This window comes from Protopterus annectens, chromosome 17.part0 (genome assembly GCF_019279795.1).
Source record: "Protopterus annectens isolate FY-2018-M chromosome 17.part0, PAN1.0, whole genome shotgun sequence".
Classification (NCBI taxonomy): domain Eukaryota; kingdom Metazoa; phylum Chordata; order Ceratodontiformes; family Protopteridae; genus Protopterus; species Protopterus annectens.
The window spans coordinates 393,314,726-393,339,020 of NC_056751.1; the positions used below are offsets into that span (position 1 = coordinate 393,314,726).

At 45.7% G+C, this 24,295-nt stretch overlaps 1 long non-coding RNA gene across 1 annotated transcript in view; it reads left to right on the top strand.

Moving 5' to 3' along the window:
* Positions 1–24,295, top strand: part of LOC122791819 — a 623,348-nt gene that overhangs the window by 176,546 nt on the left and 422,507 nt on the right. Inside the window, exon 2 of the long non-coding RNA XR_006363202.1 lies at positions 10,755–10,796. This is a non-coding gene — a long non-coding RNA (uncharacterized LOC122791819). The remainder of the gene's footprint in view (positions 1–10,754; positions 10,797–24,295) is intronic.

A 24,295-nucleotide genomic window follows, 5' to 3' on the forward strand; every position in this document is an offset into this window, starting at 1 on the left:
TCATGCTTCCACAGGTATGTCATCTGGACCAACAGCCTTTCCAACGTTCTTCGTGTTTCACTGTTGCAGTCATTACATTTGGGTAATCCTGCTGGCAGGTTGCCTTCAGTCGGCCTGAATTCCAAAGTCCTGAGTCCTGCGTCGGCTGCTGTCGCCCCTTCCCTGACATCAGGTCATCAGGGGTATAAAAGAAGCGGCCAACACCATTTTCTTTAGTCTTTCTTGTTGCGCGGTGCCCGAAGCAGAAGCAGTTCGCAAGTGCCGGTCGGCCGACTCCTGAGATTTTCGTGTTCGAGTTTCAGATCCGAAGTCTTCAATAAAGCTAAGTACCCCGTTGGGGAAACTTTTTTCTTGCTCCAGACCAATGTCAGAAAAAGTAAATAATTGTATTTCTTGTGGAAAGCAAATACCTCATAAGGATTTTCATTCTTACTGTATTCCTTGCCTAGGCCCTGATCACAAAGTTTCTGATTGTCGGTTCTGTGCTAGATTTAACCAACGCACTATTAAGCGTTGGTATGATTTTGCTTTAAACTATTTTGGACGCCGGTTTAATTATCCAGAAATGTCGTCGGATAGCCATCCGACTACCGGAGTTCACAAAAAACGCAAATAAAAGGAGAGAGATAGACAACCGAGGCTCAAAACCAGCAAAGAAGCTTCTCCTAAGCCAGTCGCCGGTTTTCAGTGAGGCTCTTTTGCAGCCCCTGACGCCCGCTACTTTAGAGTCACAGGCGGCTACCGACTCCAACGTGGAGTCTGTCATGCCGCTGGAAACTCAAGGTATTGGAGCCTTGGATACTATTCCTTCAGATGGGTCCAGAGCTGCTGAGCAGGCACCGGCTTCTGATGGTGTATTCATACCTAAACATCTTTACATTAAACCGACTTCAGCTTCAGAGACAAAGACTAAAGCACCTTCTAAAGCAAAGAAACAAACTCAAGAGCCACGTGGTCAGGCCTCTATGCCCAAAAAACAGATGCTCAAAATGGCCGAAGACTTGATTACCTTGATCAGGGGTTCCCATCCCCCTCCTTATAAGAGGCCTAGGCAAGAGACTGATTATGAATCTTCGGATCAGGTTTTCATTTCTTCTGATTCCTCTTCTGATCAGGAATATTCTCTTCCCCCCCTATAAGGATTCTGATGCTGAAGAAATCTATACCTTCAGCTTCTCCTCCAGAGGACTGTTCTTTTGGGGAAACCTTGCATACCATGAAGGGAGCATTTCCACTGGAGAGCCAAGATTTTTCAGCATCTAAAAAGAGGTTCAGGGATTTCCTTTTACTACCTCAACACAGGCCACTAGCCATCCCACCTGTGTTAGACATTGTAGATGTGTTTTCGGAGTCTAGTCTTACCACTGACTCCTTACCTCCAGCTCCTGTTAAGCCTGACAGATATTACAGGGTTCCTGACTCTCACAAATTCCTTTCTAAAAACCCTGCAGCAGACCCAGAAACTATTTCTCAGGGTCCCAAAGGAGTTAAGGCTTCCGCTGCGAAAAAAACCCTACCCCCTCTGACAGAGATTCTAGGGACTAGAAAGATGGGGAAAAAAGGTTTACACATCTGCTACCTTGGCTATAAGGGCCTTAAACTGTCAGTTGCATATGCTCTAATATCAGCAACATGTCATGGCATTGCTTATACAGAAAATCGTTGTTAAATTCTGAATGTGCAGAAAACAAGGAAATGTAGGATTTATTGCATGCAGCTGAACAAGTTGGAAAGCATAATTTGCAATGTGGTTTTGATTCTTTGGAGGCCTCCTGCAGGGCCACAGTTATGGGTTCTGTAATTAGGAGGCATGCTTGGTTAAAGGAGCAAAATCTGCTTGATCATGTCAAAGTTAAATTATTAGATGCACCTTTACAGCATGATACTTTGTTTGGTGTTAAGGCAGAAGAGGATGTTAAAGAAAATGGAGGACAAAGCTAAATCTATGCAAACGGTCAAAGATTTTTTTACAAGTACAGCCACCTAGGTTTAGTAGTCACTGGCCAACAATGAATTGGTCCTTTCCTGTGTTAGACAGACCTCAAAGGGGCAGATCCAGACGCCCTAGAGGCAGATCCCAGGCGCAAGGTTCATACAGGTCAAAGCAATGGGGTGCTTCTACCTCCAAGGTTCTAAATATCGTGTCACAAGGCTACAAGTTCCATTTCCATACCCTGCCAAAGGCAAACGGCTGGCCAGATCTGCCAAAAAATCAATGGGCAGAGACACAAAAACAAGTCTCATCCCTCATGGACATGGGGGCCATTCAACAAGTACCAGAGCAAGAGCAGGGACAAGGATTTTACTCAAGACTGTTCTTGGCACCCAGAAAGGACAAGGCCTGGAGGCCAATACTGGACCTATTTATTCTGAACACATTCCTGGATATACCAAAATTCATGATGTTGACTTTGCAGCAGCTTCTGCCCATGCTGGGCAAGAACACTTAGCTTGTGACTTTACACCTAAAATAGGCATACCTGCATGTCCCAGTCAGACAAATATGCAGAAGATACCTCAGATTCAAGGCTGACTCAATGCATTACCAATTCTCTCCACTGCCCTTTGGCTTATCTACTGTGCCCAGGGTCTTTACAAAGTGCCTGACACCAGTAATTGCATTCTGCAGGCAAAGAGGAATACAAATATATCCTTACTTGGACTGTCTAATTCAAGCAGTGAACAAGGACATTCTTCTACAGCATCTGGCGTTTTTGAAAAGACTTCTAACTTGCCTAGCGTACACAGTCAACGAAAATAAATCAAAACTAGTACCCTCTCAAGAGATAATATTCCTGGGTGCAAGCTTAAATACAACTGCCCAGATGGCTTATCTCACGCCAGACAAACAAAGGCAGCTGACTACCTATTTCAAAATGTTGGCAACAAAGGCCCAGTTATTTGCAAGAAAAATTCTGCAGGCTTTGGGCTTCATGGCATCCTACTAATTCCATATGCAAGACTGCATATGAGGAAACTTCAGTGGTACCTAAAAAGTGTTTGGACTCAACATTGCCACAGCCTGGAAACTATGATTACTCTCATTCCCTGCCTGCAACAGGAGTTTTGATGGTGGGCAAAGGCTTGTAACAAAAAACAAGGGGCAGCCATTCACATTACCCCCAGCCAGGCAGACACTAACAACGGATGCATCAGATTATGCCTGGGGGCCCCACGTGGCAGGAAGATGCATTCAGGGCACATGGACCTCAAACCAAATGCATCTACATATCAATCAAAAAGAGATGCTAGCTGTTCAAAATGCCCTGACAGCCTTCAAGGACCTACTTCATCCAGGACAACTACTGATAGACAACACCACGGTCATGTGGTATATAAACAAGCAGGGGGGCACATATTCTTACCCCCTTTGCAGACTTGCCATGACTTTGTGGGACACAGCTTTGACTTAAGTACATCTCCAGGCACAATTCCTGCCAGGAACGAAAAATACTCTGGCAGATGAACTAAGCAGAAACCTCATGGATCCCCACGAGTGGCAGCTGGATCCATAAGTCTTCAGCATGATAACAAGGAAATGGGGATGCCTGGACATAGATCTATTTGCCTCCCCTCACAACTACCAACTAAAAAGATATTCTGCACAAGGATTTATCACAGAGAAGCATGGAAAGTGGACTTCCTATCTTTCAGCTGGAAAAACCGATCAGTATATGCCTTTCCCCCACTGCCTCTCCTCCCCAAGGTACTCCTAAAAGTCAGACAGGAGAAGCCAAAGATGATACTGATTGCCCCAGACTGACCCCGCCAGTACTGGTATCCAGTACTAAGGAACTTGTCCCAATGCCCAGCTTGGACCTTACCTCAGATACCTTATCTGCTGTCCCAGCAAAACAATCAGATCCTGCACAGCCAACTCAGGACTTTAAACCTGGCAGCATGGCGGATAATGTAGTCATACAAACCACGCCTCTCCATAAAGCTGTGATGGATGTCATTTTGGAAGCCAGAAGGCTCAGTACTAGAAAATTTTATGCTGGAAAATGGAAGAGATTCTGTGCTTGGAACCAGGCACAAGAAACTGATACAGCTGTGCCAAATATTCCTCAGATTTTGCAATACTTAACTGAGATGCTGAACAAAGACCTATCTTTTTCATCTATTAAAATTCATGCCTCTGCCATTTCGGCTCATTACAACGCAGAGCCACCAATCTTTTCTCATCCCTTACTAAAGCAGTACCTCAGAGGAGCCAAAAATTTAAGGCTTCCAAGGAGATCACCAATGCCTGCATGGGACCTCAACTATGTCTTGGAAAAACTCACCCTGCCTCCTTTTGAGCCAGCTTCTACTGCTGATATAAAGTTTTTATCTTGGAAAACAGCTCTGCTCCTAGCAATAACTTTTGCAAGACGAGTTTCAGAGCTACAGGCACTCATGGCTGTGGAACCTTTTATCATTTTTTATCCAGACAGGGTCTCTCTGAGGACAAACCCAACATTTATGCCTAAGGTGGTGTCCATTGTGGCTCTTAACCAAACTATTCACCTGCCAACTTTTTTTATCCAAATCCACAGAACAAGGGGGAGCGAATTATGCATTCTTTGGATGTACAAAGACAGCTTAGATTCTACTTGGACAGAACCAAAGTTTTCAGAAAGACAGAGCAATTACTAGTGATATATGCTGCAGGATCACAAGGAAAGGCCATCTCAAAGTAGACTATTTCAAAGTGGATAGGCCACTGCATTCATTTCTGCAATGTACACCATGACAAACCAGTGCCTAAGGGCATTAGGCCACATTCAACCAGAGCTGCAGCCACTTCAGCAGCCTTTCTCAGGGGAGTAAGTACCAAGGATATTTTAGAGGCTGCTACTTTTAGTTCAGTGCACACCTTTACAGAACACTAGCATCTGCCACTCTACTCTAAATCCAGGGCAGGCTTTGCCACTGCAGTTCTGCAGGGCCTCATAGTCGCTCCTAATGCTGTTTAGCTCCAGCCTCCCAACCATAGCTTTGGGACTGTACCCAAATGGTAATGACTGCAACATTGAAACACGAAGAACATAGTACAGTTGTGTATACTTAACATAAATGTAGACGTTCGAGTGTATTCACTGTTGCAGTCCAGGTTACCCACCCGCCATCCCCCTTTTCTTCTGATGGGATCTATCTTTCCTTCTCTGATTTATACAACCTTTGTGGTGTATTTGCTTGTAAATGAAGGTAAAGTTTATATTGTTGCATGTAATTATATATATATATATATATATATATATATATATATATATATATATATATATATATATATATATATATAAATTTTGGCAACCCTTTTAGGGGGCACCTGACATCTGGGCAAGAAAAACTAAAGAAAATGGCGTCGGCTGCTTCTTTTATACCGCTGACGACCTGACGTCAGGGAAGGGGTGACAGCAGCCGACGCAGGACCCAGAACTTTGGAACTCAGGCCAACTGAGGGCAGCCTGCCAGCAAGATTACCCAAATGTAATGACTGCAACAGTGAATGCACTCTAACATCTACATTTATGGTAAGTGTACACAACTGTACTTTCTTCATCATCTTCATAGCTATCCTTACTTCCTCCTTGCTAATCCACTGCACTTCATGATTCACTATCCGCACATTATCCAACCTTCTCTCCCTCTCATTCTCTTCATTCATCAACCCCGCAAAGCACTCTCTCCATCTGCTCAACACACACTCCTCGCTTGTGAGTACGTTTACCTCATTATCCTTTATCACCCTTACCTGCTGCACATCTTTACTAGCTCGGTCCCTCTGTCTAGCCAATTGGTACAGGTCCTTTTCTCCCTCCTTAGGTGTCCAACCTGTTATACAACTCTTCATATGCCTTATCCTTAGCCTTCGCCACCTCTCTCTTTGCCATGCACCTCATCTCCTTATACTATTGTCTACTTTCATCTGTTTGACAATCCCACTTCTTCGCCAACCTCTTTCTGTGTATACTCTCCTGTACTTCTTCATTCCACCACCAGGTCTCCTTGTCCTCCTTCCTCTTTCCAGATGTCACACCAAGCACATTTCTAGCAATCTCTCTTACTAGCTCTGCTGTAGTTACCCAGCTATTCAGTAACTCTTCACTGCTGTCCAGTGCCTGTCTTAACTCTTCCCTGAACATCACCTCACAATTACCCTTTTTCAATTTCGCCATTTGATCATTGGTGCTGCCCTCACACTCATCCTCCTCTTCTTGATCACCAGTGTCATCCTACAAACCACCATCCTGTGCTGCCCTAACTACACTTTCACCTGCCACCACTTTACAGTCTCCAATCTCCTTCAGACTGGTCCTTCTACATAAGATATAATCCACCTGTGTGCATCTTCCTCTACTCTTGTATGTCACCCTATGCTCCTCCCTCCTATTAAAATACGTATTCATCACAGCCATGTCCATCCTTTTCGCAAAATCCACTACTGTCTGACCTTCTGCATTCCTTTGCTTAACCATACCTACCCATCACTTCCTCATCCCCTCTGTTCCCTTCACCAACATGCCCAGTGAAATCTGCTCCAATCACCAGTCTCTCACCCTCGGGGTACAGTCATCACCACTTCATCCAACTCACTCCAAAATTTTTCTTTCTCATCCATTGCACACCCAACTTGTGGAGCTTATTCACTAACATTCATGATTACACCATCAATTTCCAGCTTCATAAACATTACTCTATTCGACACTCTTTTCACCTCCATAACACTCCTAGCATACTCTTCCTTCAGGACAATGCCTACACCATTTCCACCTCCCATCCACAGCATGATAAAACAATTTGAAACTGCCTCCAGTACACCTAGCCTTGCTTCTCTTCCATCTGGTCTCTTGCACACACAATATACCAACCTTCCTTCGGTCAGTCATATCAGCTAGCTCTCTCCCTATACCAGTCATACCGCCAACATTCAAAGTTCTGACATTCACTATCACAGTCCTAGCCTTTACCTGCCTTAGGGCATGCCTCCCCCCTCTTCTCCTCCTTCAGCCAACAGTAGCCCAATTTCCACCAGCACCCTGTTGGCCAGCAGTACTGGTGGCTGTCATTGTTAACCCTGGCCTCGACAGATCTGGTATGTATTTCTGTACTGTTGTCTGCATGTATGATTTGGCAAAATTTTATGCCGGATGCCTTTCCTGATGCAACCCTCCCCATTTATCTTGGCTTGGGACCGGCACAAAGAAATGCACTGGCTTGTGCATCCCCAGTGGCTGGGTTGCCTATGACCCAAGTTCATAGGTTCATACTAGGCTATCTGCCCTAAGGCATTTATAAGCCTAGCCAGAATGTGTTTGGCTTTCGCCACCCATTTTAAATTTATTTTGCTATGCCCTTTTTCGAGGTTAGTATACTGTGCCTCTGTCTAACAGTGGCACAGAAGTGAAACCCAGGGTAAACCTACGATTTCCCATCCACTCATCAAGATTCCTCTTGAAGAGAGTCAATGAGGGACTCTGCCTAACCTGGACTGGGATTTTATTCCAGAGTGAAGGGAGCCTCTGGGTTATGAATCTGTCCCTCCAGCATGTCCTATTTATTTCAGTGCTGAGGTTCAAGTCTCGAGCCAGAGCTCGATGGGATTTGGATTTTCTGAGGTGCAGCATGTCCATTAATTCCGGGTTGGACGACATGGCTTTATACGTCAGGCACAGATCGCCTCTGAACAGGCGGTATGCCACTGAGTAGAGCTGGAGTTTCTTTAACCGGGCAGCATATGGCATCTGTTTGAGCCCTTTGATCCTCTTGGTGAGGTACTTTTGGGGTCTTTCCAGTTGCTGCAGGTGTCTGGTAAGGTACATCCCAAAAGGGGCATTGTACTCAATTATAGGCCTGATGAGGGATGAGTAAAGAGGCACGATGACCTCCCCTGATCTAGTTGTGAATCCCTTCATGATTAGGTGGGCTATATAAAATGTTTTTCTAACCACTTTGGCCACGTGGTTGTCAAATGAGAGATTGCTATCAACTTGGGTCCCCAGGTCCCTAATTACTTCTTCTGTACTTAATGGATTACCACCTATGTGGTAATTTGTGGGCACTTTGTTTTTGCCAAAGGGGATGACTATACACTTTTTGGCATTTAGCTTGAGGCCATGGCTCTGGCACCAGTTGTCTGCTTCTATGAGGCCCTTTTGGAGGATGCTTGTGTCGGCTGGAGAGTCGATTATGGCGCCCAGTTTGCAGTCATCTGCGAACTTGGTCAGCCACAGTCCTTCCGTGTTGGCCTGTACCTCCGAGAAATATATACCGAACGAGAGGTCGCAGGACTGAGCCTTGTGGGACACCACTTGTAACTGGTTTGGAGTCTGACATGGCTCCAGCAATTCTAACCATGTGGGTTCTGTCCTTGAGCCAGTTTGCAATCCATCTAGTGACATAGGGGTTTATGTTTAAGCTGGTGAGCTTATCTATAATGCCCGAGTGGGGTATTGTATCGAAGGCTTTTACGAGGTCCAGGTAGGCTGTGTGGCCCACCTTCCCTTCGTCAGTGGCCTTGGTGACTGTTTCAAAGAAATCAACCAGGTTTAAGAGGCAGGATCTGCCCTTAACAAAGCCGAACTGGGTAGGATCCAGTGTCTGTAGGTCCCCAATATCTTTATTTATGAGGTCCATGATGATCCTTTCCATAGCTTTGCAGACCAAGCTAGTCAGGCTTATGGGGCGATAGTTTCCAGGATCCGTTGAGGCACCACCTTTATGGAGAGGGACCACTGTTGCTGCATGCCACTCTTTGGGCACATATCCTGTAGTAAGGCTGAGATTGAACAGTAGTTTTATGTTTGGGTTTAGCTGTTCTTGGAGTTCATGTAGGAAGCCGGGACACCATCTGGTCCCATTGAGGCTGTGTTTTTTGCTTTGGAGAGGGTGGCTCTTACCTGAGCATCTGAGATGTCAGGGGGGCAGCACTCTGCTGGGATAGATATTTGCCCTTTGGTGGGAGGGGAGAAGTTTGCGCTGAACCTGTCAGCTTAGGATATTGGCAATGTCTGTGGGTTCAGTGTATTTTTTGTCATTTTGGACTAATTCTGAGCATATCTGGGAATTACCACCCAGGTTCCTAACATAACTAAAGAAAGCCTTGTGATTATCCTTAGTGTCCTGTGCAGTTTTTCTCTCGAAGCTGGCCTTAGACAATTTTATGAGTGCCCTTAGTTTTTTGCTAATACTGATCAGTGATGCCTCCCCTTTTAGGGATTTTGCTCTATCATTTAGTAGCTTCCTCCTTCTATTGTATAGTTTGTTTATGACTGGGGTCCACCAGACAGGACGTCTGCCTTTGGAGGATTGGGTCTTGGTTTTATTTGGGATCGCATGATCCATGCATTCCTGAAGGTGTTCATAGAATGTGTTTATAAAGGATTCTGCGGTCTGGGCCGTATTTTCCACAGGCCCGGGGGCTTTGAAGGATTCCACCTCGGTTTTGAGGAGTGTGAAATTTGCTTTAGAGAAGTTTTTCACTGTGGTTTTCTGGGCAGGGGGTGGGGTCGGGATGTGAATATCCAGTGAGATTAGTTTATGGTCTGGTCTTACCAGTGAGGGATACACTTCTGGTCTGGAGCATAGAGTCCCCATGTTGGTGATGATCAGGTCCAGTACGTTTTCAACAAGTGATAATTCAATAATGGTGTTTATATTAAGAAAAAAAAGTGGGGCATCTTGACCCTTACTTGTCATTTTTATTATTGTCTAGCTTCCCTTATATTCTTTAAGTATTAAATGTGTAAGTATATTCCCTGTTTCTGTACCCACTGGAATGGTTACCATGAATTGTGGTAGTGTTGAGTTTTGGTCTTGTCTGTAGGTCCCTGCAGCTGCAGTAGGTTGTTTTCACCTCCTCCATGCACTTGTGCAACGGTCCAAGGCACATGGATTTATGCAAATTAATTTCCATGGTAATAGCTTTTTTTGTTTGTGACACCTATTACAGATTTCTAGTGCACGTGGGAACTTGTTTGCTTTGGTATTGGGAATTGGTGATTATTATGGACCATATCTGAGCCAGGGGCAGAGGTACTGGGTTGACTAAAGGAGACATACTCCTGTAAATGGCACTCTAAAAACTTTTCAAGTCATATGAGAGTGAGAGGACATAAAGAACCATCCATAAATCTACCGACTGGAGAGGGCCATTTTAAAGGTTTAAGTAGGAGTGCACTCACCATTGTTTTTCTAATAGGTAGTCCATTCTGATTTAGGAAAGCTCATAGTTTCCCCCTCAAATTAGTAGAATCCAGATCTTTTACTCCCCCTACCCCACCCCTTCAGTATGACACCAGACTTGCATGATTATTGAGGAAAGGAGTTGCTTTAATTTTGCTGTCCTTTGCATCAAGTGTAGACAAGATGAAGTCCCCTGCTCCCTTGTTATTTTGATGGTCACTGCTGTGGCTTTCTAAAATATGACCTTTATGAAAGTTTCCTCCTCAGTTTACTTCAAGCGAAACTACTACAACTAATTTAAGTAGCCTGTTTTGTAGGACTCCATAGCTAACATTTGCCATCAGGTTAGCTGAACAGATGACTTCTTATCTTAGCACTCCTTAGTAAAAAGGGTGCTCTTGTAGTTGATGCCTTCTCTTGTTACATATTGACTATTGAGTGGTAGAAAGTTCCACTTCTCTTTGAGCTGTAGTGGATGTTTGTGGAGTAGGTATTCAGGCACTTTAGGTGTGGGATTTTATCTTTGTAAACTGTAAGTTTTAATTTTTTTTTATAGTGTGCATTGTAACACTGTTGTTTGGTTTCAGGAATTAGAAGATGATGATGATGAGGTGGATTCTGACAATAAGGTCAGTTATACTTTAAGTTTTATATATTTTTCAGTAAAAAGCTGTATTGCAGAATTTAGTTTAAACTTAGTACATTAGAAGTGTTGTGCTTGTCAATGTGTGACATCATTTTTCCGTCCGTGATATGTAGTTAGTCAAATCATGACTCACAAGCATAAAGGAATATGGAAATATTTCCACTGATATTGAAGGCATGCATACACATTCATTTTCTGTTGCCTTTAAGAATAAGTGAACCTTTATCTTGTGTAGCAGATGAAGTCCTAAGCTATATCCAAAATGTGGGGCTGAGGTCTCTTGGGACTGCAGTAAAGGAGGTTTTTATCCTGTAAAAATCCTTAACCAAGCAGAGCAAGTGAGATCCAGTTGTGAGTTTGTATGATTTGGAAACTGGTTGTTCCAGTAATCTCATTTTAGTCATCACCTATGTTTTGTGGCACACATACATACGTACATAGTTTGCAAAAAAAAATGCACACATGCACAATAAACCAAAACCCACTGCTTGTGTAGTGAACCCTTACAGGTGTTCAGCTTCTACCAGCATGTTCATATAGATGGAAAATAAGGTGGGAGGAATTAAGGGGATAGTAAAATGGCACAAGTGTAACAATAGACTGATAGTGTCATCTGTAGATGTTTTTACATTTCTTGTCTGTCCTTCAGTTTATAACCTAGAACTGTTGGACTCCAAGTGGGGGAATGTTGCTCTTGCTAGTATCCTGTGAGCTGTTTGAGATGATACCCATTGTCTTTATGGGCAAATTAACTGTCCTTCCCATTCAGGCTGTGGAGATGGAAGGATTAAATGAATGAGTTCTCCAAGGATAGGAATCTCAGCTGAAGCCCTTATTGGCTTTTCTTTTATGTTTTGTTTTGAATACTTACAAGTGTCTCTGACTAGTGGATACGTAAAAATGTATTCCTTGACCGTGCTTTGAGTTTTTGAGTGTTGTAAGTAAAGACAGACTGTCATAATGGAGTAATCATTGATGTTAAGTTGTCTATCTCGCCTTCATTCTTGCTGGTTGGGTTCAGAGCCGATCCTCATCTCCGACTCGGCCATCTTCTAAAGCTGGAGAGCTATTTACTGGCTCAAGGCCTCCCCATATCCCACAATGCCTTGTGCTAGATCCCCAGATCTCGTTTGCTGCTTCTGCTACGAGGTTGCTTTTGCTGGCTCAGGTTGTATTTTTGTCTTGATAGGTTTTTTATAAAAAATGTTTTCATATAAGTAGCGTTTAGTTCTTATTATAGGTTCATAGGTTCATACTAGGCTATCTGCCCTAGGGCATTTGTAAGCCTAGCCAGAGTATGTTTGGCTTTCGCCACCCATTTTAAATTAATTTTGCTATGCCCTTTTTCGAGGTTAGTATACTGTGCCTCTGTCTAACAGTGACACAGAAGTGATACCCGGGGTAAACCTACGATCTCCCATCCACTCATCAAGATTCCTCTTGAAGAGAGTCAATGAGGGACTCTGCCTAACCTGGACTGGGAATTTATTCCAGAGTGAAGGGAGCCTCTGGGTTATGAATCTGTCCCTCCAGCATGTCCTATTTATTTCAGTGCTGAGGTTCAAGGCTCTCGAGTGTGTAGCTCGATGGGATTTGGATTTTTTGAGGTGCAGCATGTCCCTTAATTCCGGGTTGGACATGGCCTTATACGTCAGGCACAGGTCACCTCTGAGCAGGCGGTATGCCACTGAGTAGAGCTGGAGTTTCTTTAACCGGGCAGCATATGGCATCTGTTTGAGCCCTTTGATCCTCTTGGTGAGGTACTTTTGGGGTCTTTCCAGTTGCTGCAGGTGTTTGGTAAGGTACATCCCAAAAGGGGCATTGTACTCGATTATGGGCCTGATGAGGGATGAGTAAAGAGGCACGATGACCTCCCCTAATCTAGATGTGAATCCCTTCATGATCAGGTGGGCTATATAAAATGTTTTTCTAACCACTTTGGCCACGTGGTTGTCAAATGAGAGATTGTTATCAACTTGGGTCCCCAGGTCCCTAATTACTTCTTCTGTACTTAATGGATTACCACCTATGTGGTAATTTGTGGGCACTTTGTTTTTGCCAAAGGGGATGACTATACACTTTTTGGCGTTTAGCTTGAGGCCATGGCTCTGGCATCAGTTGTCTGTTTCTATGAGGCCCTTTTGGAGGATGCTTGTGTCGGCTGGAGAGTCGATTATGGCGCCCAGTTTGCAGTCATCTGCGAACTTGGTCAGCCACAGTCCTTCCATGTTGGCCTGTACCTCCGAGAAATATATACCAAACAAGAGAGGTCCCAGGACTGAGCCTTGTGGGACGCCACTTGTAACTGGTTTGGAGTCTTGACATGGCTCCAGCAATTCTAACCATGTGGGTTCTGTCCTTGAGCCAGTTTGCAATCCATCTAGTGACATAGGGGTTTATATTTAAGCTGGTGAGCTTATCTATAATGCCCGAGTGGGGTATTGTATCGAAGGCTTTTGCGAGGTCCAGATAGGCTGTGTGGACCACCTTCCCTTCGTCAATGGCCTTGGTGACTGTTTCAAAGAAGTCAACCAGGTTTAAGAGGCAGGATCTGCCCTTAAAGCCAAACTGGGTAGGATCCAGTGTCTGTAGGTCCCCAATATCTTTATTTATGAGTTCCATGATGATCCTTTCCATAGCTTTGCAGACCAAGCTAGTCAGGCTTATGGGGCGATAGTTTCCAGGGTCCGTTGAGGCACCACCTTTGTGGAGAGGGACCACTGTTGCTGTACGCCACTCTTAGGGTACATATCCTGTAGTAAGGCTGAGATTGAACAGTAGTTTTATGTTTGGGTTTAGCTCTTCTTGGAGTTCATGTAGGACGCAGCCTGGGACACCGTCTGGTCCCATTGATGCTGTGTTTTTTGCTTTGGAGAGGGCGGCTCCCACCTGAGCATCTGAGATGTCAGGGGGGCAGCACTCTGCTGGGATAGATATTTGCCCTTTTGGTGGGGGGGGGGAGAAGTTTGCTGAACCTGTCAGCTAGGATGTTGGCAATGTCTGTGGGATCAGTGTATTTTTTGTCATTTTGGACTAATTCTGAGCATATCTGGGAATTCCCACCCAGGTTCCTAACACAACTAAAGAAAGCCTTGTGATTATCCTTAGTGTCCTGTGCAATTTTTCTCTCAAAGCTGGCCTTTGACGATTTTATGAGTGCCCTTAGTTTTTTGCTAATACTGATCAGAGATGCCTTCCCTTTTTGGGATTTTGCTCTATCATGTAGTAGCTTCCTCCTTCTATTGTATAGTTTTGTTTATAGCTGGGGTCCACCAGACAGGTCGTCTGCCTTTGGAGGATTGGGTCTTGGTTTTATTTCGGATTGCGTGATCCATGCATTCCTGAAGGTGTTCATAGAATGCATTTATAAAGGATTCTGCGGTCTGGGCCGTATTTTCCACAGGCCCGGGGGCTTTGAAGGATTCCACCTCGGTTTTGAGGAGTGTGAAATTTGCTTTAGAGAAGTTTTTCACTGTGGTTTTCTGGGCAGGGGGAGGGGTCGGGATGTGAATATCCAGTGAGATCAGTTTATGGTCTGATCTTACCAGTGAGGGATACACTTCTGGTCTGGAGCATAGAGTCCCCATGTTGGTGATGATCAGGTCCAGTATGTTTTCCCCTCTTGTGGGAGTGGTAACAAGTTGTTCCATAGCATTTGAGTTTATGAATTCTAGGAACCTTTGGGCAAGGGTGTTGGAGCTAGAGTAATGCTCCCAATCTATGTTTGGGTAGTTGAAGTCACCCAATATAATGGTGTTCGGAGAGACCTTCATATTTTCCAGTGTTCTCAGGAAGGCCGAGTGGAGTTCCTGGGTCTGTGAGTGTGGTCTGTAGCAGGCTATAAACTGGAAGGCAGTTTTACCCACTGTTAGTTGCACATGGATAGTCTCTGATGCTTCGTGTTTTGCCACCAACCTGGAGGTGTGGGTATCTTTGAATATCGATACTCCCCCTCCTTTTGTGGTTCGGTCCAAGTTTTGGTGCCGAAAAGCATGGTATGAGGTATAACCTGGTAGTGCTGGGGTGCTCTCGGGAGTCATGAGCCAGGTTTCTGTTACTGCACAGATATCGATGTTCTCCATGCTAAGGAGAGTTTCGAGTGCGTGCATCTTGAGGTTTAGACTTCTAGCGTTGAGTAGCATTACTCATAGTTTCTTATCCCTTGTGATACCTATGGAGGTGGGTTTGTCTTTTGAGCCTTGCCTAAAAAAGGCACTATGGGGGTAGCAAGAGCTTTTGCCAATATCCGAAAGCCCAGGGGTGACAGGTGCAAGCTGTCCCTAGCAAAGCATCGTGGCTTGTCGTGCATATCATCCCAAGCTGACAGGCATTGGATCCCCTTTGAATGACACCAATACTTAAGCCAATTGTTGAAATTGATCATCTTGTCTTCATATTTAGTACTTTTTGTCTCTGTGTAGTTTTAGATCTATCCCATCCCCTTAGAAAAATCGTTTTTACTGTTAGAGAGCCCCCCCCCCCACTTTTTCTCTCTTCAAGGTAGCCGTTTTAGTTAGAGGCTTACCCTTGTTCTCTAAAATACCTTTTGTAGTTTTTTCAGGTAGAAATAGTTGTAGTACTTTTTTATAGTATGCATATACATATATATACATATATATATATATATATATATATATATATATATATATATATATATATATATATATATATATATATATATATATATATATATATATATTATAGTTCTAGTGTGTGTGGGTTGTTAAGGTGTGGTAACTGTTTTTTATATGTGTGTACGGTTCTTTATGCTTGTTACCTACTGTTGTACTGTTGGCCTTTTTTTTTCCTGCGATTTTTCTTTTTACAGAATGTCCAAAGCTACTAAGGTATCGGGATTCAAGAAGTGTGACTCATGCTGTCAGAAAATGTCTCTGACAGATGGTCACACTTCTTGTGTCTACTGCTTGGGCGCCCTACACCTGCAGGACTCTTTTTCGGTGCGTCACGCCTTCAGTCCAAGAGTCCTGCAGGAGCATAGGAATAAGTTAATCCTTAGAGGATTACTAAAACCTGAAGGGTCACCTGCTAAGACTCAGCCAGGGGAAACCCTCCAAGCCATCGAAGCTGTCGGCTCCCAGCTCGGAGCAGTCATCGGGTGTGGCGTCTGCTTCGACTTCGGTTCCGGCCGGAACTGAAGTACCTGCCTCTCAGTCGGCTCCGATCCTGGTGTCGGAACCTTCAGGGAGCCAAAAGTGTTCGAGGTCCCCATCCCTAGAGTCGATTTGCTTGGCTCCGGGGTCACCTCTGTTACAGTCTGAGCGAAGTCACTGATCTCACTCTTCTCGTTCTTCGAGACTGACCATGACTTGGAGAGAGTGGTGAGCAGACTTCTGAAATCGCAGGCCCTGGCTAAAATGCTATCCAGCCCCCCTCATCAGGATTCGGCTTTACCCGTCTCTACAGTAGTTCCTCCTTCGACTCACCCCTTGAGTTCGGAGCCGGAGCTGGTTGGGGTTCGGATCGTGGAACCGTTGGCACCGATACCTACCCTTTCGGTTCCTTCGGCTCCAATCACTTCCATGGCGCCGTCCTTGGAGGGATCTCGGCGCTGAGACTCCCTCATCGATTCCGAGGTGGCGAGTCTCATCGGACCCTTGTCCGACCCCGTTCTTCTTCTCGGAGCTTCGGCACAGGTGAGCTCGGCCCCTACATCGGCCTCGGAGCCATCCCTCTCAGTGCCGGGGAGGGTTCTGGTTTCTTCGGAGCCTGAGCCTTCTTCTCTGCCGGGAAGGGGTGCCTTCGAGGTCATGAGGAGTGTGCTAGCCCCTCAGTCAGCCCCACGATCAGCCTCTTTGGCTCCTCCCCCCATGTTGCCTGCGTCTGCCTCTGCCCCTCCTCCAGACCCCAAGCGAGGAGAACAAGCGCTCCAGTTCGCCCCAGTGGGCGCGTCCTCCTCTTCCGAGGCCTCCCTTGATCATTCAGAGGAGCCCCCCTCGAAAGAGGAAATGTAAGAGGAAGCATGTTGACTCCCCTGAGTCTGTCACTTCGGATACCGACTTAGAGGATTCGGAAGGGTCCCCGAGGTCCCCCTCTGAAGATGTCTCCTTCTCAGACATCCTTGAGATGCTTAGGCAGCGGGGGAACTGGACTACCCTTAACCCTTCTGAGGTTGAGTCTGTATATCTGGACGCGTTTGGTTCTCGCCCCTCCACCTCCTGGGTGTCTCTGCCTTTCGATTCAATGATGGCAGTGGTGGCTCGAAAGGCATGGTCAGCCCCAGACACAGTGTAACCAACTCCCTGAAGGCCCACGAAATTCATCACAGCACCACAAGACGCACAATTTTTGACAAAGGGTGTCCCTGTTGATGCTATGTTGGTAGCCGCAGCCACGAAAAAGGAGTTGGCTGAGACATCTTCGTCTGTCCATCCCCCTAATAAGGAGTCTAGGGCGATGGACAGATACGGGAAGCGGATGTTTTCCTCAGCGACCTTTTCCATGTGGTCGCTGAACTATTTGTGCCATTTTACACGCCTTCAAACGGATCTTTTTAAGGAGCTAGGAGATACCCTTCAAGATCCATCAGCTGCGGGGGCCCAGGATAAGATTACCTCCCAGCTGGCGACTCTTAATTCAGTAGTGAACTCCTCCATGCGGCTCATTTCTTATGTGGCCGATGGGGCGAGTAGAGCTGCAGGCACAGGTGTGGCCTTGAGAAGGCATGCTTGGATGCGGTTATGTAACTTTGCGGACCCCTTTAAGGCGTATTTCACCAATACCCCTTTTGATGGTTCTGCTCTTTTTGGACAACAGGTGAAGGATGCCCTTACCAGGTGTGAGCAGGAAGGCAAGACTCTCTCTGCTGTTGGAGTCCATTTTTCCACTCCTTCTAGACCATACCCCAAAGGTCAGAAAAGTGGCAAAATGTGGTTCCAGAAACCCCAGGGAGCCATCCCTGACACACGTGGTGAGTTTCCCTCCAGGGGCAGGGGAGGGAACAACAACAGACGCCGCCCTCGAGGCAGAGGGGCCCCGCAAAATCAGGGCAGCAGAGATTTCTTCTCTGACAAGCCCTTCCAGCATCCCTGAGGGGCTGCCCGCCTTCGCAGGCAGTCGGGAGGAGATTATCACTGTACCCAAAAGCCTGGCAAGACATAACTCAAGACAGATGGGTACAGTCTATCATATCCGGAGGTTACAGAATTCCCTTCATTCATACCCCCTTAAGGTCAAACAAATCCCTTCCAGATGTTCCACCCAGTCTAAGGGAACAAGCAGAGATCTCAAAACTGCTACAAAAAGAGCCATCCAACGAGTCCCAGCAGACCAGCAAGGATCCGGAATTTACTCAAGGTTCTTTTTGGTACCAAAAAAGACAGGGGTCTGGAGACCCATTTTGGATCTCAGCAGACTAAACAGGTCTGTACAAAGAACGAAGTTCCGCATGGTCACGCTTCAGTCTATTCTACCCTTTTTGGGTCAGGACAATTGGATGTGCTCCATAGATCTTCAAGATGCGTACTACCATATCAAAATGGACAGGTGCTCCAGAAGATTCCTCCGCTTCCGGCTGGGAGCCAGTCATTATCAGTTCCGAGCTCTGCCCTTTGGTCTCACCACAGCCCCCAGGGTGTTCACCAAATGTATGTCAGTAGTTACCTCTCACCTGAGATGGCAAGGATTCCAGGTGTTTCCCTATCTAGACAACTGGCTCCTTACTGCTACCACCAGACATCAGCTGCTACGTGCCAGGAACTACACCATCCAAACTTGCTCCAAGCTAGGTATCACAATAAATTTCGAAAAGTCTGCATTGTCGCCTTGTCATTCTATAACCTTTATAGGCGCAAGTTTAAGTACAAAAGAGATTTCAGCAAGACTTCCTTTACACAGAGTATTAGATATTCGCCGACATGTACAGGTGTTGTTAGGATGCAAGAAAATTCAGGCCAGATTCGTCCTAAAAACATTGAGACTCATGGCAGCAGCGATCATACTAGTCCCCCTGTCTTGTTTTCATATGAGGATTCTTCAGAGGTTGCTTTTCACCCAATGGTCATTTCTACAACTTCCAATGTCTCACGTGATTATGATTACACAGACATGCAAAGACCAGCCTGCTTGGTGGATGGTTTCCCCGTCAGAACCCCAGGGCAGACCATTTGTTCTTCCTCCTCCTCCAGTAGCCACGGTGACCATGGATGCCTCACTGATCGGGTGGGGGGGCACTTTCAGGACAGAACAGTCCAAGGCACATGGCAACCCCATGAGTACCATCTGCATATCAATGTCTTGGAGATGAGAGCTGTGCTTTTAGCATTGCAAACTTTTCAGAACTCTCTTCCCACCGGGACTATTGCAATTCAGGCAGACAACATGTTGGTAGTGTGGTACATCAACAAGCAGGGCGGAACCAAGTCCTACCCCCTATGTCGAGAAGCACTCAGACTCTGGCAATGGGTGATCTCTTCCCAGCGGTTTCTGATAGCAACGCACATCCCTGGGAAGTCCAACGTTATAGCAGACAGACTGAGCAGAGCAATTCTCATGCCTCATGAGTGGTGTCTCAATCAGACAGTGGCGGACCAAATCTTCCGTAAATGGGGTCAGCCTTGCTGCGTCCTTTTCGCCACCCCTTTCAACAGCAAGTGCGACAGTTTCTTTTCTCTCCTCCCTATTCCCGAATACCCTCCCAGAGATGCTCTAATCCACGATTGGCCTCAGATTTCTTAATGCATTCCCTCCATTTCCCCTGATTCCCAAATGAATACAGAAAGTTACCGCGCTGGGATGCAAGACGATCCTCATTGCCCCCTACTGGCCTTGACAAATTTGGTTTCCGTTCCTGCATCATCACCTCCTGGAGCAGCCCAGGACCCAGTACCAGACCTCCTGATCCATCAGTTGGGTGGTCTGCACCAATCCCTGCAGTCTCTCAACCTCACTGCTTGGTTGCTCCACTTCCAACTTTAGCCAGGCTTCTGGACATTTCCCAATTGGTGCGTGAAATAATCTTATCTTCACACAAATTTACCACCAGAAAAACTTATGCTAGTAAGTGGAAACGTTTTTTTTTGCTGGGCAGAGTCTAAAAACATAGATCCCTTTTCAGCCCTTGTCCACCATGGTTTAGATTTCTTAGCGGAACTTTTTCAGGCTGGGTCCTCTTCTGCCACCCTTAGAGTTCAGTTAGCCGCAATTTCAGATTTTCATACAGGCCTATCTGAAACTACTATCATGTCCCATAAGCTTTGCAAAGTTTTTCTCAAGGGGACTACTTTGCTCAGGCCCCCAGTAAGAGATCCCCCGCCTCCGTGGGATCTTAATTTGATCTTAGCTTCCCTTATACTGCCCCCCCCCCTTTGAACCCGCAGCTTCATGTTCCTTAAAGTTTCTTTCTCGGAAAACCCTCTTTCTTGTGGCAATTACCGCAGCCAGAAGAGTTTCCAAACTCCAGGCCCTTTGTGTTCGCCCTCCTTATTTAGTTTGACAGAGTTTCACTCAGGACTAATCCCTCCTTCCTTCCTAAGATACCTTCTGAGAGTAATCTGAATCAGTCCATTGGTTTTCCGGTCTTCACAAATTATTCCAACAAAGCTGAACATAAATTACATCAGTTGGATGTTCATTGACAATTACGTTTCTACTTGCATAGGACTAAACAAATTAGAAAATCGGATCAGCTCTTCCTGTCCTATGCTGAAGGTAAACAAGGTCTACCAGTGTCTAAAGTAACTCTATCTAGGTGGTTGACTTCTATTATTACTTTGATTTATCAATTGAGGAACAAACAGCTCCCTGCTAAACCAAAAGGCCACTCTACTAGGGCTTTAGCTACTTCTGTAGCTTTTCAGGCAAGATTACCAATGGAAGCCATTTGTGCGGCAGCTACATGGGCCACTCCCCATACATTTATTTCTCATTATAAGTTGGATGTATGCCTAGGAGCAGAGCTGATTTTGGTTCCACTGTGCTGAAGAGTCTGTTCCGATGAGCCACCCAGGACTGAGGTGCTAGGGATGCTGTCCCAACCAGCAAGACTGAAGGCGAGATAGATAACTTAAGTTGTTAGTGGTCTTCTCGCCTTCTTTCTTGCATCACACCCTCCATCCCCCTATCCTAATAGACCAAGAAGAGTTGCCCTCTGAGTTCCTTTTAGCTGGCTGGGTCTTATCTGGTTTGTTCCCTCAACCTTTTAGCTCTGTAGCTAAACATATGCTGTTAGTACAGGTGTTGTCTGTAGTTAGGTCTACCAAACGAGATCTGGGGATCTCGCATCAGGCATTGTGGGATATGGGGAGGCCTCAAGCCAGTAAATAGCTCTCGAGCTTTAGAAGATGGCCGAGTCAGGGCCGAGGATCGGCTCCGAACCCAACCAGCAAGAAAGAAGGCGAGAAGACAACTAACATGGAAAATTATGGTAGGTACATAACTTCTTATTACTGCAGTATGTGAGACATTAAATGTAATGTGACTTGTTTTAGTAGCAAGTTGTCAATCTTGGTTCGGGAGTGCATTTTACTGTCATCCAGCCCATCCCAGCAGACCAGATAGGATCTGGAACTTACTCAAGATTCTTTTTAGTTCCAAAACAAACCGGAGATTGGAGGCTAATATTGCACCTCACCAGATTGAACGAATCAGTGAAGGACAAGTTTCGGATGGTAACACTGCAGTCTATACTCCCGTTGTTAGGGAAAGACTTTTGGATGTGCTGTCTAGATCTTCAGGACGCCTACTACCACATAAAAATGGACAAGGCATCCAGAAGCCATCTACGCTTCTGGCTGGGAGCCAGTCACTATCAGTTTTGCTCTCTGCCCTTTGGTCTCACCACAGCCCCCAGGGTGTTCTCCAAATGCATGGCAGTAGTGACAACTCACCTGAGACGTTAGGGATTCCAGGTGTTTCTGTATTTGGATGACTTTCTCCTGACCGCCCCCACCAGGCATCTACTCCTCCAAAACAGGGACGCCATGATTCAACTTTGTGCTCAGTTAGGGATCTCCGTAAATTGGAAAAATCTGCATTATTGCCCTCTCAATCTGTGATTTTTATTGGCGCAGAGGTAGACACAGTGAACATGACAGCTCGTCTCCCCGCCGCAATGGCACAGAACTTAATCACTCAAGTTCAACGTTTTCTCCCGTTACGAAAAGTCAAAGCGAAATGGGTTCTTCAGCTCCTCGGGACTATGGCTTCCACAGTTCTATTGGTACCCTTAGCCAGATTGCACATGAGAATTCTCCAGTGGCTTCTGTTTTCCCAGTGGTCCTTCCAATCTCCACAACTGAGTCATCCTATCCTGCTGACTTAATCATGCAAGAAGGACCTTCTTTGGTGGATAGCTCCCAATCAACTGATCACGGGTGCTCACTTTGTTCTGGCCCAACCCGTTGCCACTATGACCACGGATGCCTCCCAGATCAGGTTGGGGGGCATTATCTCATCAGGACTGTCTAAGGGACATGGCAAGAACACGAGGCTCATCTGCATATCAATGTTTCCGGAGAAGAGGGCGGTGCTTCTGGGGTTGCAAGCACTTCAAGACCTTCTTCCTCTGGGGACAATTGCGATGCAATCAGACAACATGTCGGTGGTTTGGTATATCAACAAACAAGGCGGTACCAGATCTTACCCACTCTGTCGAGAGGCCAAACGAGTTTGGGAATGGGCGATTTCTTCCCAGTGCTTTCTGGTTGCAAAGCTTATTCCAGGGACGACGAACGTGATAGCCAACAAGCTCAGCCGGGCAATCCTAATGCCTCACGAGTGGTCTCTGAATCGGGAAACAGATCAGATTTTCCCAAAATGGGGACAGCCTTGCTGCGACCTTTTTGCCAGCCCAGTCAATACCAAATGCAGCAGCTATTTTTCCCTCTTTCCCCCTCCGGGGGAGTCTCCCAGAGATGCTCTGGCTCACGATTGGCCCATGGGACTTCTGTATGTCTTTCCTCCAATCCCTCTCATTTCCAAAGTGATTCAGAAAGCCAGTCGGCTGGGAAGCAAGTTGATCCTCATTGCTTCTTACTGGCCTCATCAGGTCTGTTTCCCTTTCCTCGAGCCTCTCCTCCTGGACGATCCTTGGATTTCGGACCCAGCTCCAAATCTATTGACTCGCATGTCGGGTTCGCTACAACCGTCAGTCCATCCACACCCTCAAATTGACAGCGTTGCTGCTCCAGTTCCATCCCTAGTCAGGCTTCATGATGTATCATCCTCTGTGTCACATATTCTTATGTCCTCCCATAAACCTTCAACTAGGAAGGCTGTATGGCAGTAAATGTAAAAGATTTTCTATTTGGGCCCAGAGAATGAATGTAGATCCATACACTGTTTCTATCCCTGTGATTCTGGATTTTCTTCCGGAGCTTTTTCAGCAAGGATCTGCCGCTGCCACCATCAGAGTCCAATTGGCGGCGATTTCTCATTTTCACTTAGGTTTTCCAGATACCAATTTAATGCCTCATAAGCTATGCAAGACCTTTTTGAAAGGGGCCACTCTATTGGGACCACCTCTGCAAGAACCAGTGGCTTCTTGGGATTTAAATTTTGTGTTGTCCAAATTGACTTCTCCCCCCTTTGAACCTTCCCACTCATCTTCTCTAAAAATTTTTGTCTTGGAAGACCTTGTTTTTGGTAGCTGTCACATCAGCTAGACGGGTATCAGAGCTACAGGCCTTGTCTGTTAAGCCACCGTATTTGATTTTTCACAAAGACAAGGTGTCATTATGTACTAATCCCTCCTTTGTCCCCAAAGTTTATTCTAATGCTACCTTAAACCAATCAATAGAACTCCCAGCCTGCAGCTTCTGCTGATTTAAAATTCCTTTCCTGGAAGACTGCCTTTCTGGTAGCTATCACTTCAAGAAAGAAGGTCTGAGCTTCAGACTGTTGTGTCAAACCGCCTGCTTTTTCTTTTCTTTCCTGATGGGTGGGTGTGCCTCAGGACCAATCCATCTTTTCTTCGTCTGGTCTCTTTCAATATCAACATTAACCAATCAATCAATTTTTTTTCTAGTTTCCAAACAAAGGGGAATACAAATTGCATTCATTGGATGTTCGGGTAAAGCAGTGTCTAAAGTCACTCTATCTAATGGATTGCTAATTGCATATTGCAGGCATATGACACTTCAGGCAGACCCCTCAGAGGGTTAGGACTCATTCTACTAGGGCAGTTTCTTCAGCCGCTACGCCTTTAAGTCCCATAGCTCCATCTGAGTAGGTGACTTCATTAGGACTACATTCTCCCTCCCCCTGACCTTTATAGGCATTTATTATGCTGTTTTAGTATACTGTGGTCATTTGAGGCAAAACTCAATCTGAGGTGTCCAGTCAGGGCCAGGCAAGGGGTTATGGGTAGGGAGGAGGAGCTAGGAGCCTGGTGAGTACATAACTTCTAATTTTCTTCCCTAACCACTATAATGCAGCTGAGTACTGTTTTCATCAGCTAGACGTTCATAGACAACTACATTTTTATCTACAGCGGACTAAGGCTTTCAGGAAGTCAGACCAATTGTT